Source organism: Ursus arctos, unplaced genomic scaffold (genome assembly GCF_023065955.2).
Source record: "Ursus arctos isolate Adak ecotype North America unplaced genomic scaffold, UrsArc2.0 scaffold_18, whole genome shotgun sequence".
NCBI lineage: Eukaryota > Metazoa > Chordata > Mammalia > Carnivora > Ursidae > Ursus > Ursus arctos.
In genome coordinates this window covers 13,539,103-13,551,437 of record NW_026622852.1, presented here as the reverse complement: position 1 = coordinate 13,551,437, position 12,335 = coordinate 13,539,103, and the positions used below count along the sequence as shown (strand labels likewise).

The 12,335-nt window shown below is 41.6% G+C and overlaps 1 protein-coding gene across 1 annotated transcript in view; it reads left to right on the top strand.

Annotated features, from left to right (window-relative positions):
• Positions 1–12,335, top strand: part of SLC24A2 (solute carrier family 24 member 2) — a 235,685-nt gene that overhangs the window by 132,018 nt on the left and 91,332 nt on the right. The gene's annotated exons all lie outside the window — the stretch shown is intronic.

The window sequence follows — 12,335 nt, the reverse complement described above, 5'->3', positions numbered from 1 at the left end:
TATATTTTTCATGGTGGTTTAGAATCCTGCCCAAGATCTCCAATGTTTCTACTCTAATTTAGTAAATAATAAACTTCCAGTGGTGATATATCTTACTTTATACCACATTATATGATCATTATGAGCATTTAAGAAACTCTCCGGCAATAAGCTCGTGTAGTAGGCCCTGCTACAAAATGACGTGTATAGAACTACCTTGAGAAGTTCCTCATGGTTAAAACCCAGGCTTCAGAGCCAGCAGTAGTTACAGAACAAGCTGCTTCTTCAGGATATCCCCTATGTCATCGTCCCCTAATTCTGCAACAGATTTGTAATTCCAGCACTAAAACAGTGCTATGTGGCCAAGAAGACAGTACTAACCATGATATCCATACCTTCTGGCTCCATTGGACTGTAATGCAGTTAGGATTCTCAGAGCATCTCTGTTCCATTTCTGTTACTGCAAGGCTACATCTGTTTTCAATAGCACACAATTTCCGCGATGCTATTGACAGATAACAGATAAGATATGCCCTAGGAGACCACAGCCACTATCTGGAACCAGAAATTTTATTTTTAGACCCGAACTTTCCAACATCGTTAGTCCATTACTATCTCACCGGCAAACATAGAGCACTGGCTTCCCTTAATGGCAGACCTCAGTTTCACCTCTCTTTTTCTGTGTATACTTTGTTTTTATGTGATTAGAAGGATGCGTGATGCTAGAAAATACTTCTAAAATCATGTACTTTTTGTTCAAAGAAAAGTTAATGATTAAAGCTCCCAATTTCCCTAAATAGTTTTATGAAGATTAGATGGCTTCCATTTACTGAATAAATTTCCCTCTGTCCTGCCTGGAAGGTGAATTCAGAGGGTGGTGTATCTTAGAGAATACAAAGACAGTGGTGCCTTGGACCCAGGCAAGTAAGTACATGAAAAATGCTCAACATCATAAGCCGTTAGAGAAATGCACATTAAGATCACAATGAAATATCACTGTGCCTATTAGAATGGCTAAAATAAACAATGACAATACCAAATGCTGGCAAGAATGCAAAAGAGCTAAGTCATTCATACATTGCCGGTGGCAGTACAAAATGGTAGAGCCACTCTGGACAGTAGTCTGGCAGTTTTTTTCTAAAACTAAAAATGGTCTTATGAATAGGATGATCGGTAGGGGAAGAAAGGGATAAAGAAAGGGGGGGTAATCAGAAGGGGGAATAAAGCATGAGAGACTATGGACTCTGAGAAACAAACTGAGGGCTTCAGAGGGGAGGGGGGTGGGGGAATGGGATAGACTGGTGATGGGTAGTAAGGAGGGCACGTATTGCATGGTGCACTGGGTGTTATACACAACTAATGAATCATCGAACTTTACATCAGAAACCGGGGATGTACTGTATGGTGACGAACATAATATTAAAATATATATATATGTATGTCCCTACTTTTCCTTTACAGCCAGAAGCTCGCAAACTAGATTAGGCTAAATAGTCCTGAATAATTCATTGTAACAATGCAGCATACTCTATAAGGAGCAAAGAAATTTTAAGTAAATTAATAATAATGTTAATTTTACAGTATGAGAGATTCTTAAGATGGTGAAAATTCCAGTTATCTTTGTCTTTACAAATGAACGTGAATAGAAATTATATTAATAGAGTAGCTAATTTAATCTCTGGGAGCAGGGTATATTATAACATTCAGATATTTGTTACGTTCTTGCTAATGCCACTCTCTATTAGTCAAAATAGTTTCTGCGGACCCTGGCTTAAGCCCCAACACTGGATCCCCTCAACTCTTTCCCCTCTCAGAATGAGTTTCCTGCCTGCCTAGTCAAGCATCCTCCTTCCTTGCAAAGCTCTAGACCCACCTCTTTGTAACTGTCAATCAAGATATCCTGAATGTTCAATGTTGCAAAGACACCCACGTTCAAGAGGCTGACGATCCCAGCCAAGCAAACAAAATGGCAAACACCGGCCATCAGGACTAAGTGTGAAATACCAATTTTAAGTTCAAAGAAGGGAGGTTTTATATTGTTACACTTCCACAAGAATGAGGAAATAGAGGCCTGGTCAGTGCATGCATCTCAGATACATGGGAGGAGAAGGAGTCAAGAAACAGTGGGGTCATTAACAGTATCTAATGATAAGAGAATAGTAACGTAGCTCCGTGTTGGGCTGAAAAGAAGCCATTTAGCTCCAGCTTTGTTATATTTGAGCAGATAGGCTCAGTAACAATATATCTAATTTCACTTATTTTTTTTTAAGATTTTTATTTATTTATTTGACACAGAGAGAGACAGCCAGCGAGAGAGGGAACACAAGCAGGGGGAGTGGGAGAGGAAGAGGCAGGCTCCCAGTGGAAGAGCCCAACGTGGGGCTCGATCCCAGACTCCAGGATCACGTCGTGAGCCAAAGGCAGACGCCTAACGACTGAGTCACCCAGGCGCCCCTCACGTATTTATTTTTAAACATGCATCTAGCACCACTGTGCTAGGTACTATGAAATAATATAAAATGAGGGAAAATGGCCTCTGCCCTCAGAAGGGTGCTCAGTAATGGGAAAGAGAGAAATGAGACAAATAATGGGAAGAATGACCTAGGGAGCAAATAGGGAGATACACTGAGTGTGAATGGAATATGGATGTAGCCAAGCGGTATCCCAAATGAATGCATTGCTGTCTCGTCTCCGTGATGTGAATGATCTTAGTGCCCTCCTGGGCTCTCTTGGGAACAGAACAGGTCAAGAAATGGGACCAAGTCTAAATATCAGTACATTTTTTTTTAAGATTTTATTTGTTTATTCGACAGAGATAGAGACAGCCAGCGAGAGAGGGAACACAGGCAGAGGGAGTGGGAGAGGAAGAAGCAGGCTCATAGCGGAGGAGCCTGATGTGGGGCTCGATCCCACAACGCCGGGATCACGCCCTGAGCCAAAGGCAGATGCCCAACCGCTGTGCCACCAGGTGCCCCTAAATATCAGTAGCTTTTTGACAGGAAATGTCATATCCTTCATATTTGTGCCCTTTATTGTTTCACCCAAAGTTTAATTAGATTTTCATTTGTATTACTAAATATTCAAGTTGGGTTTGTGCCATAACACGTTTGCTTCCTGGGGATTCCAAAACCAAGTTCAGCAAATCTGCCATCTCTCATTTTCTGCGCATGTGAAAATTGCATCACGTCCTGTAGGAACCAGGTGCTGGTCTGGCGAAAGTGAAATTTCTAGGATCACAAGTTAAAATGTGGCGGAGAGGCACTATGTCATTTTTTTTTTGTAAAGATTTTATTTATTTATTTGACAGAGATAGAGACAGCCAGCGAGAGAGGGAACACAAGCAGGGGGAGTGGGAGAGGAAGAAGCAGGCTCATAGCGGAGGAACCTGATGTGGGGCTCGATCTCGTAACGCCGGGATCACGCCCTGAGCCGAAGGCAGACGCTTAACCGCTGTGCCACCCAGGCGCCCCAGCACTATGTCATATTAATGAGGTTACACTGTATCTAGGAGATCATAAAAGTGAAAATTTACATGTGCCAAAATCATAAAATTACATTCAAATTATAGTCTTTTGTTCTCCTTGAAGTTCAGAGTTTCTTTTTTTTTTAAGTCATAAAAATGTGAAAGTTCTTTTACAAGGTTTGTTGCCAATAGTACTGCTAAAAATTAATCACACTTCCCAATTTTATTACTTTCAAGATGCACTTTAAATATTTAGTGCCCTTTTCTATGTGTTGGGTTTATAATTCTATAGACAGAAACACGTTCTTTATATTCTTCATAGTCTTTGCCAGCTTCTCTTCAAACCAGAGTGGATGTTTAATGTGTGATTAATAAATTAATCAAAAAGTTGTTTACAAAATTTATGGTTAGGCCACAGTTAGTTCACTTAAGTATATCCTTAAATATAACACTTAATGTTAAGTGATCTAAATACTATCCCTTCTGTCTAGTTAATTTTACAATAATAATATATTCTGGGATGTGAACTCCACAGGGACAGAGATTTTTTATAGCTTTGGTCATATATGTATCCCTGGAACCTGGAAAAATGCCTGGCATATAATTAAGTGTCCAATAAATATTATCGAGTAAGTATTGTTAAATGACTGCATTTTTTAATTCAAAACTTCCTATTCAGAGTCTCTCGTGGATGCTTCAGACACTGAGAATGTGATTATTTAATTTTTGTTTGAGTTGCTCTTTCCTTGAAACAAAGAAACAGCAGTAGTCCTTCAAGTGACAGAAATAAATTGAAGACTGGGCGCACCGTGCTTCCAAGTCGACTAAATCTAGACTAGTATCGAACATCCACAGTGGTAAGTGGGACCACAAGAGGGCCCCACTTTTCCCCCCTACTACTGAGTTATAAACTCCTTCATTCAAATCAACCTCATATATGGCTAATCTCATTGCCAGAGTTACTGGAACCTATGCCATTGTGAAGGTCATAAAAAGTGCCCCCATGACCTTCAAGAGAGAGAACCAATAATGAACATTTGTGACAGTTATAGGTGAGTCTATATAATAACGCTGGGAGAGACAGAGAAAATAACCTCTATTCTTGCTGCATTCCCGTGCATCCACTTTTTGTACCAAACACAAATAAAATCTGTCATTTTCCGTTCGCATCAGTCACTTAGCAATACCATTTTCTGGCCTCCGTTGGAAGTCAGAGCTCATAAATTGCTTTTAACGTACATAAACTTTTTATTGTATTTGGAGTCTAGTGCCTCCAGCCTCCTTCCCACAGGCCACTGCAAGGAAAATTCCACTTTCTCGTTTCTCCCGAGCTTGGGCTCTGGAGCCCAGCTGTCTGCATTCATATCCCAACTCTGCCACTGACTAGCTACGTGGCCTTGAACAAATTATCCAACTTCCATCAGCCTCAAGATCCTTATGTGTTAAAGGTGGCAGGAGTGGTTATAATACCTATTTTGAGGGTTCGATGAGATATTTATATATTAAGCACTTGGCACATTTTGAACTTTCAATAAACGTTACCCATTATGATTGGAATCTATTTGGTTTGCGGCAGATCAGTCTGTGGTTTGTCCAGCACCAGCATGTGTTGGAGTTTTCTTTAAAATTCACATCCTCTTAGACACTCTTTCCTTCCAAGAAGCAAGGCAGTCCAGACTTAATATATGAGTGCATTTGGGATTCTTTACTAGTCAAAGGAAATTTGCGTGACTCTAGCCGGAATACCACTAGCAGATTGTGTTTGACTGGCTATCAAAACGGTTCATTAGCAATTGTGCGGATTGCTCAAGCAATACAACAAAGTATATTAACAACATCTGGATTGAGGGGGGAATGAGACATGACAGTGATAGTTCGGTTGTTAATTCCTAAATTAAGTGAATTAACACAGGAGCTTAGTATACTGAGCACAGAAACAGCCTGAGGACTCTCCCGCTTCTCTCTCTCCATTTCCAAACACACTGTGTACCAACTTGATAAGTATTATTTTCTTAAAAAGAAGGAGAAGAGGGGCGCCTGGGTGGTGCAGTCAGTTAAGCGTCCAACTCTTGGTTTCAGCTTAGGTCATGATCTTGGGATCTTGGGATCTTGGGATCGTGGGATCGAGCCCTGTGTGGGGCTCCACACTCAGTGCAGACTCTGCTTGGATTCTCTCTCTCCTCCTCACCCCCCCAACTCTCTCACACTCTCTCTCTCTCTCAAAAATAAATAAATCTTTTAAAAGAGAGAGAAGAAATTAGTCTATGTTTACTTAATGATTGACAGCAGCACATAAACAAGATAGATGATGGATGGATGGATAGATAGATAGATAGATAGATAGATAGATAGATAGATAGATGATAGATAGATAGAAGATAGACGATAGGAACACCTGCGTGGCTCAGTCGGTTGGGTCCAACTCTTCGTTTCAGCTCAGGTCATGATCTCATGGGTCTTGAGATCCAACCCGTGAGCTCAGCAGGGAGTCCGCTTAAAGATTCTTGCCCTCTGCCCAATCCCCACTCAGGTGCACACAAGAGCGTGCTCTCTCTCTCTCTCTCTCTCTTTCTCTCAAATAAATCATCTTTTTTTTAAAAAGTACATTTGGAAGATAGGCGATAGACATTCACATTATGTACGTGATACTTGCTCAGAATTTTTTGATAATGCCAGATCATCAGTAAAGTTTGGAGGCATTGGTAATACACAGTGTAGATTTCAGCTGGTCCTTCGCAGCACAATTCCGCATCTTGAAGTTGCCCTGTCCCCTTGGCCTGACTGGGAATTCCCAAACTGTATCCCAACAGTTTTAAAGTAGATCACAACAGATGTCCCATCCATCTGTAATAAGCAGCTGCCCTCTCATGGGGTAAGCTTTTGTCAAGGATTAACTGGGACCTTATTTCACTCTATCCAAATCATGACTCAGCAGATGTGAGAGGTGCTCATACTGGACATGTTCACAGATCCTCTCCGCACAGCCTGGCTTCCTGGGTTCACAGACCTTCTAGTTCAGAATGTTACCCGGTGAGAAAGGGCTCCAACAGAAATTGAATTCGTGCTAGGCCTGTAGCTTTCTGTTCCAGATATCTCCCTTTTTCTTCTCACAAACAACATCCCAATAAGTGAAAGTATTGAACAGAAATTTGCAGAGCTTCTGGGCTGGGGAGGGGCCTTTTGGTTCAGGGGTCGATTCTGCCTTCTCTGAATTTTCCAACCTCCAGGACTTCCTGATAAAACCAGACCCACTAAGTTATGTGAGCTATGAGATGCTGACATAGCCTTGCCAATCCTGAATCCTTCAGACAATGCCGATTCGTGGGAGGCAAGCCAAGGAAATATACCCTGTTGTGTCATCTCCTCCTCCCTCAGCTGCCAAACTAGGATACGCCCAGTAACCCATCCTGCAGTGTGCTACACAACTCACCTCTCACTCTCCTGAAAAATGGAATTTTCCTCCTCCTAGAAACCACTCTCTTCTCTACTCCAGTTCACAACCTTGGGCATGCTTTCATCTTATAATTTGTCATTGTTCTGGGGCCCCTGGGGGGCTCAGTTGGTTAAGCATCTGCCTTCAGCTCAGGTCATGATCCCAGGGTCCTGGAATGGAGCCCTGAGTCAGGCTCCCTGCTCAGCAAGGAGTCTGCCTGCCCCCCCCCCACTTGTGTGCTTTCTTGCTCTCTCTCTTTTTCAAGAATAAATAAAATCTTAAAAAATAATAATTTGCATTATTCCCTCTTGTGACTCCTAATATTTATTGTAATGATAATGGAGCTAATCCATAGTGCTTACTATGGACCAAACGTTGACCTAAGCACTTAACATGTATTAATCCATTTAACCTTTGCAACAAACTCCAAAATAGTTACTCTCAGTATCCCCATTTTACAAATGAGGAAACTAAAGCATAGAGAGATTAAGTAACTTGTCCAAGGTCACGCTGCTAATAAGTGACAAAAATAGGAAAATGAACCTGAGCAGTGTGGTCCTGGATTCCATATTCCTAGCAACTATATGATGTCACTACTCATCCTACATTTTTTTCTTCTCTTGTAACAACTATTTAGAAGGCAAAAATGTTGGGGTACCTGAGTGGTTCAGGCAGCTGGGCATCTGACTCTTGATTTCAGTTGAGGTCATGATCTCAGGGTCATGAGATCGAACCCGGCATTAGGCTCGGAGCTTAGCAGGGAGTCTGCTTGAGATTCTCTCCCTCTCCCTCTGACCCTGCTCGTGCAGTCTCTCTCTCTCTCTCTCTCCCTTCCTCTCTCCCTCCCTCTCTCTCTCAAATAAATAAAAACCTCTAAAATAAAAAAAATTAACATAAAAGGCAAAATGTTTTTCCTTAACTGTCACTATTTGGGACGGTACCTATTCTTTTGATATTTTTTTCTACTATCCCAAATATTTCATGATCATGGGAATTATTCAAGCAAACCATTGAAAGCCTTTTCTTCCAAAATGTGAGCTTCCTTTGCTACACTTTTACTTAATTTCCACCCTTTCATTCCATTCCAATGTGTTTCTGTATTTATTTTTTATTTTTTCCAATGTGTTTCTTTATTTTTTTAAAAAGGTTTTATTTATTTGTTTGACAGAGAGGGAGATCACAAGTAGGCAGAGTGGCAGGCAGAGGGAGAGGGAGAAGCAGGCTCCCCGCTGAGCAGAGAGCCTGATGCGGGACTCAATGCTAGGACCCCAGGATCATGACCTGAGCTAAAGGCAGGTACTTAACCGACTGAGCCTCCCAGGCACCCCCCAATGTGTTTTTTAAACCAGAGTTGCGAGGTGGGTATTCCTGCATCCTGGGCAGCCACCTCCAGCGCTCATTGATCTTTGAAATTCTCACTTTCCTAATGGGCAGAGATAGTGGATAATTACCCAGCAACCAATGGTAAAAGTTATTTGAACTTACATCTCTTAGTATTTCTTTCTTTAGGAATTTATTTAATCCCACCCCCCCCCCAATGTTTTAGGGAGTCTGCTAAGACCAAAAAGAGAGGGAGACAGTGATGATTTTGCATCTGATTAAGTGGTAAGATTTCTTTCCTTTTAGATTTTCAGGTCTGAGGCTTTTGCACCTTCTAGTCTTCCCATAGGCTTTGAGGTTTATTCATCTCTTTCTCAGGAGAGATGTTTTGAAAGTTATTGTTTGTTACAGCTAAGTGTAGTGAAAGAAAAAGGAGACATCATTTCCTACTTCCTTGTTAATTTCTTAAACGAAAATCCATCATTCCCTTCTACCCCACTTTTCTAAATTCTAAGGCGTCATAATAGTGTCAGTTAAATATTGGATTAACATTTCTAGTCCCTGGCATATGTGTTTTAGGTCACATTTATGACAAAATAATGATACTTTTAAATTTGTTTTTATAGACTTTGTACAGTGCTTCTGGGCCCTTGGCACAATAAATTCTGGTGCATTTCACAGATCTAGTGAGAGATTAGAGTGGGAGAAGTTGATGGGTACTCCTTGACTGTTGTGAATAATTGTTTGTCTCTGATGCCACGCCACTGTCCAGTTGCCTTTTGGCATATGAAGTCTTCCCAGGGACCTGTTTGATTATGTGATTTGCAGGTTGGCAGTCACTGGTCAGAGTGAAACAAGGACTGTGCGGTCGTGATAAAGCTACACTGTGTCGTATTTGCCTAATGTTGATGTGTCTGAGGGGGAAGGGGGGGCCTGTATGTGAGGTAAAGCTCTGTATAAGGTCAGATGACACACTTCGTAGTCACGGAAATTATTGCTCAACCGGTGCTTTCTGAGGTCAAAGGAAGAGAGACGATTTAAGTGTTTATGAATGCTTTCTAAATGGGCTATGTGTTTTTTAATGGGGGTGGGGCACTCTCGAACCACCTAGCAAATAGGAAGCAAAAGCCCGGTATAGAACTAGGGTTTCTACCAGGGAGAACGACAGATATTAATGGCGTTCCAGTTGCTCAATTTCTCGATTACTTGCAGTGATTAGGGAGGAGGCCAGTTTAAGTTAAATGAAGGGTTGAATCACAGGCTATTTTCTTTTAAGTAAAAGATGTATTCCTTATATCCTGCCCTCGTAGATGTCCTGCTTTCATGAATGAAGAGGAGGGTCTGTGTTGATACACCAGAGCCCCAACCTGGGACCCTTGGGGATACATTTTATGAATTCTTTCAAATATTCCTCAAGAATATCTACGTATGTTCCCAGTTGGCCTAACAAAATTTTCCTGTAGCTGGCACAGCCTTTCAACTGACCACCAGGAATTAGGCTTTCAAATTAGTAAAGCCCAAACCTGTGATATTTGGAGGGGTTTAAAATCAAGGGCATTTAAACGCAAAATGCATGAGAAGAATGTCAAGGTTAATCCTTAAAGTCCCATTAGTCTTCTTTTGAAGAAGCGTCTTCTGTAGTATACCGTGGGTTAAAATGAACTCGCCACCTGTTCAGTGGCCCTGAAAATAAATTCACAACACTGAGGCCAACCGCAAACCCAGATCGTTAGCTAAATAATTCAGTGGTTAGAAATACTACAGGCCTAGAAGCATCGGCTATACACATCTGGATCTTTTCTTTGTTATCGTCACTAGTTACTTCCAGTGTAGTTAAAACCCCTTTGAAGTTGAATTCCTGACATAATCAGCATCGCGTCCCCTAGGACCACGAAGCAGCTTCACGGTGCCGTTCAGGCGAGGCTGAGTCCGGTGGGCATGAGGAATTATCAGTAGATGCAGATGAGCCCCCGAAAATGAGCAATTACCATCTACGACACACTTCTCATTTCTCTTGCAGCGGGGCTACATAAAAGGGAAGTGGAGGGGCGTCTTAATGGCCTCAGTTGCCATTTATGTATATAACGAAACATACACGTTGTAACCTGATAGATATTCATGTCTGCAAGTTACACTTGCAAGAAAAGTAATGATGTCAACTTCTGCTGACATTAAACAGTGGGAGATTTTGTAAGGATTTCAGACTTTGCTCTGCGCTCAGTTTTTTCTTTGTGAAATCTATAGACAAGGTCTTTTCTTTCCATTTATTGTGTCTTAGGCTCCATCTTGCTTGTGAGAGAAAAGGGAAGTCAATGGGGCAGATCTTTTTTCTCCCTTTCAGACCAAAAGATAGGTTTGATTTTTTTTTCCTTCCTCAAATATTTTCTTTAAATATATATATTTTTTAAAATCCAAACTCTTGGCTGGTTACAGTTTTGCTCTTATAAAGACCCCCCGGTTCTTTCCTCCTTTTCATCCTGTTCTTTCATGTTCTGTAGTGTCGCTGTGGTATCAGTTCCAGCTCGTAATTATTTGTCTCCCATTTAGCCACAAGGTGTAAATTTGCTAACTGAAAAGGCGTGCTCTGGCAGTTAATCGCGTTGTATGTCCAAAGGCTGAGTTTGCTGCACTGGATAACTTCGCTGGGGGATTTGTTCTGTAAAATGTGGGGCCATTTGTTGAGCTGTCTGATGGAGAAGAAGAGAAAATGAAAGGACCTGCCACAGAGAAGTGGGATCATACAGTGCCTTCAGAGCAAAAAAGGGAAATCAAAGAACAATGTCAGGTCCACTTCAGTCTCCAAGCACGTTCCTGGGAACTAGGGGCTCAGCGATATTTTCTTATTCGTGTTTTGAGGGAAGTCTCTGAGAGAGAGCCCCAAATCAAGGGAATGAGGAATTTAGAATGCCCAAGGGCTCTGCTCAGAAATTACCACCAGTGGCAGGGGCACCTGGGTGGCTCAGTCGGTTAAGCATCTGACTCTTGATTTCTGCTCAGGTCACAATTTCTGGGTCCTGAGATCCAGCCCCATGTCGGGCTCTGCGCTAGCCGTGGAGCCTGCTTGGGATTCTCTCTCTCCCTCTCCGTTTGGTCCTCCACCCACCTCTCTCCCTCTCTAAAAAAAAAAAAAGAAAAGAAAAAAAGAAAAGAAATTATCACCAGTGCAGAATGCTTCTCTCTGGTCCTGAGACTTACAAGCTCTTCAAGGGCCCATAAAAATGTTTGGTACCAGAAGAAAAAAATATATGTTGGTATTGACTCTAAAATCTAAAAAAGGGGGCACCTGGGTGGCACAGCGGTTAAGCGTCTGCCTTCGGCTCAAGGCGTGATCCCGGCGTTATGGGATCAGGCTCTTCCACTATGAGCCTGCTTCTTCCTCTCCCACTCCCCCTGCTTGTGTTCCCTCTCTCGCTGGCTCTCTCTATCTCTGTCGAATAAATAAATAAATAAATAAATAATCTTTAAAAAAAATTTTTTTAATGCTAAAAAAAAAAAGATAAAATCTAAAAAAGGTACTACAAGATTATTAAATGTTTAACTGAATGTCTACAAATACTTAATATCAACTTCATTAAGTATGAAATTTAGTCTTCTTTAAAGTTACGTTATATGTAAAAACAAATTATGGATTCAGTTTGTCACGTTCCAAGATCTCAAGCATGCCAGTCATAGTTAAACGAATTGCATGTAGCCAATAATTTGAAATACAAAATCATAAAAGGATTATAAGAATCCTTTCCATTTTTGTACACAGAAATGTATATTTTAGGTGGGATATGGAAGCGTCTTAACGTTCTTATATAAAGATGTGTGGTAGGACTGAAAAAGAGAGCCTAGGGTTCGTGAAGGTTCTAAAACAGCTCTGCACAGTGTACTCATCTCCGTATGGGATGGATTATTCCTGAAGACTTAGGTCACCAAAGACAGTAATGGGGAGGACCAGAGGCAAAGGTCCAGTTTGTGTTTGCTGTATGCACCCATGGTTGACGTGTGGTGACAAAGGCAGTGTGTTCCGAGCATGAGGAAGGTCACAGGGCTCCTGCACATCATTGGAAAGATCGCAGGTTGGGGCCCTGGTTCTGCCGAAGGAGGGTGCTTAGTAAGTTGACAAAGCAAAGCCAGCCAGTTGGGTCATGTTGG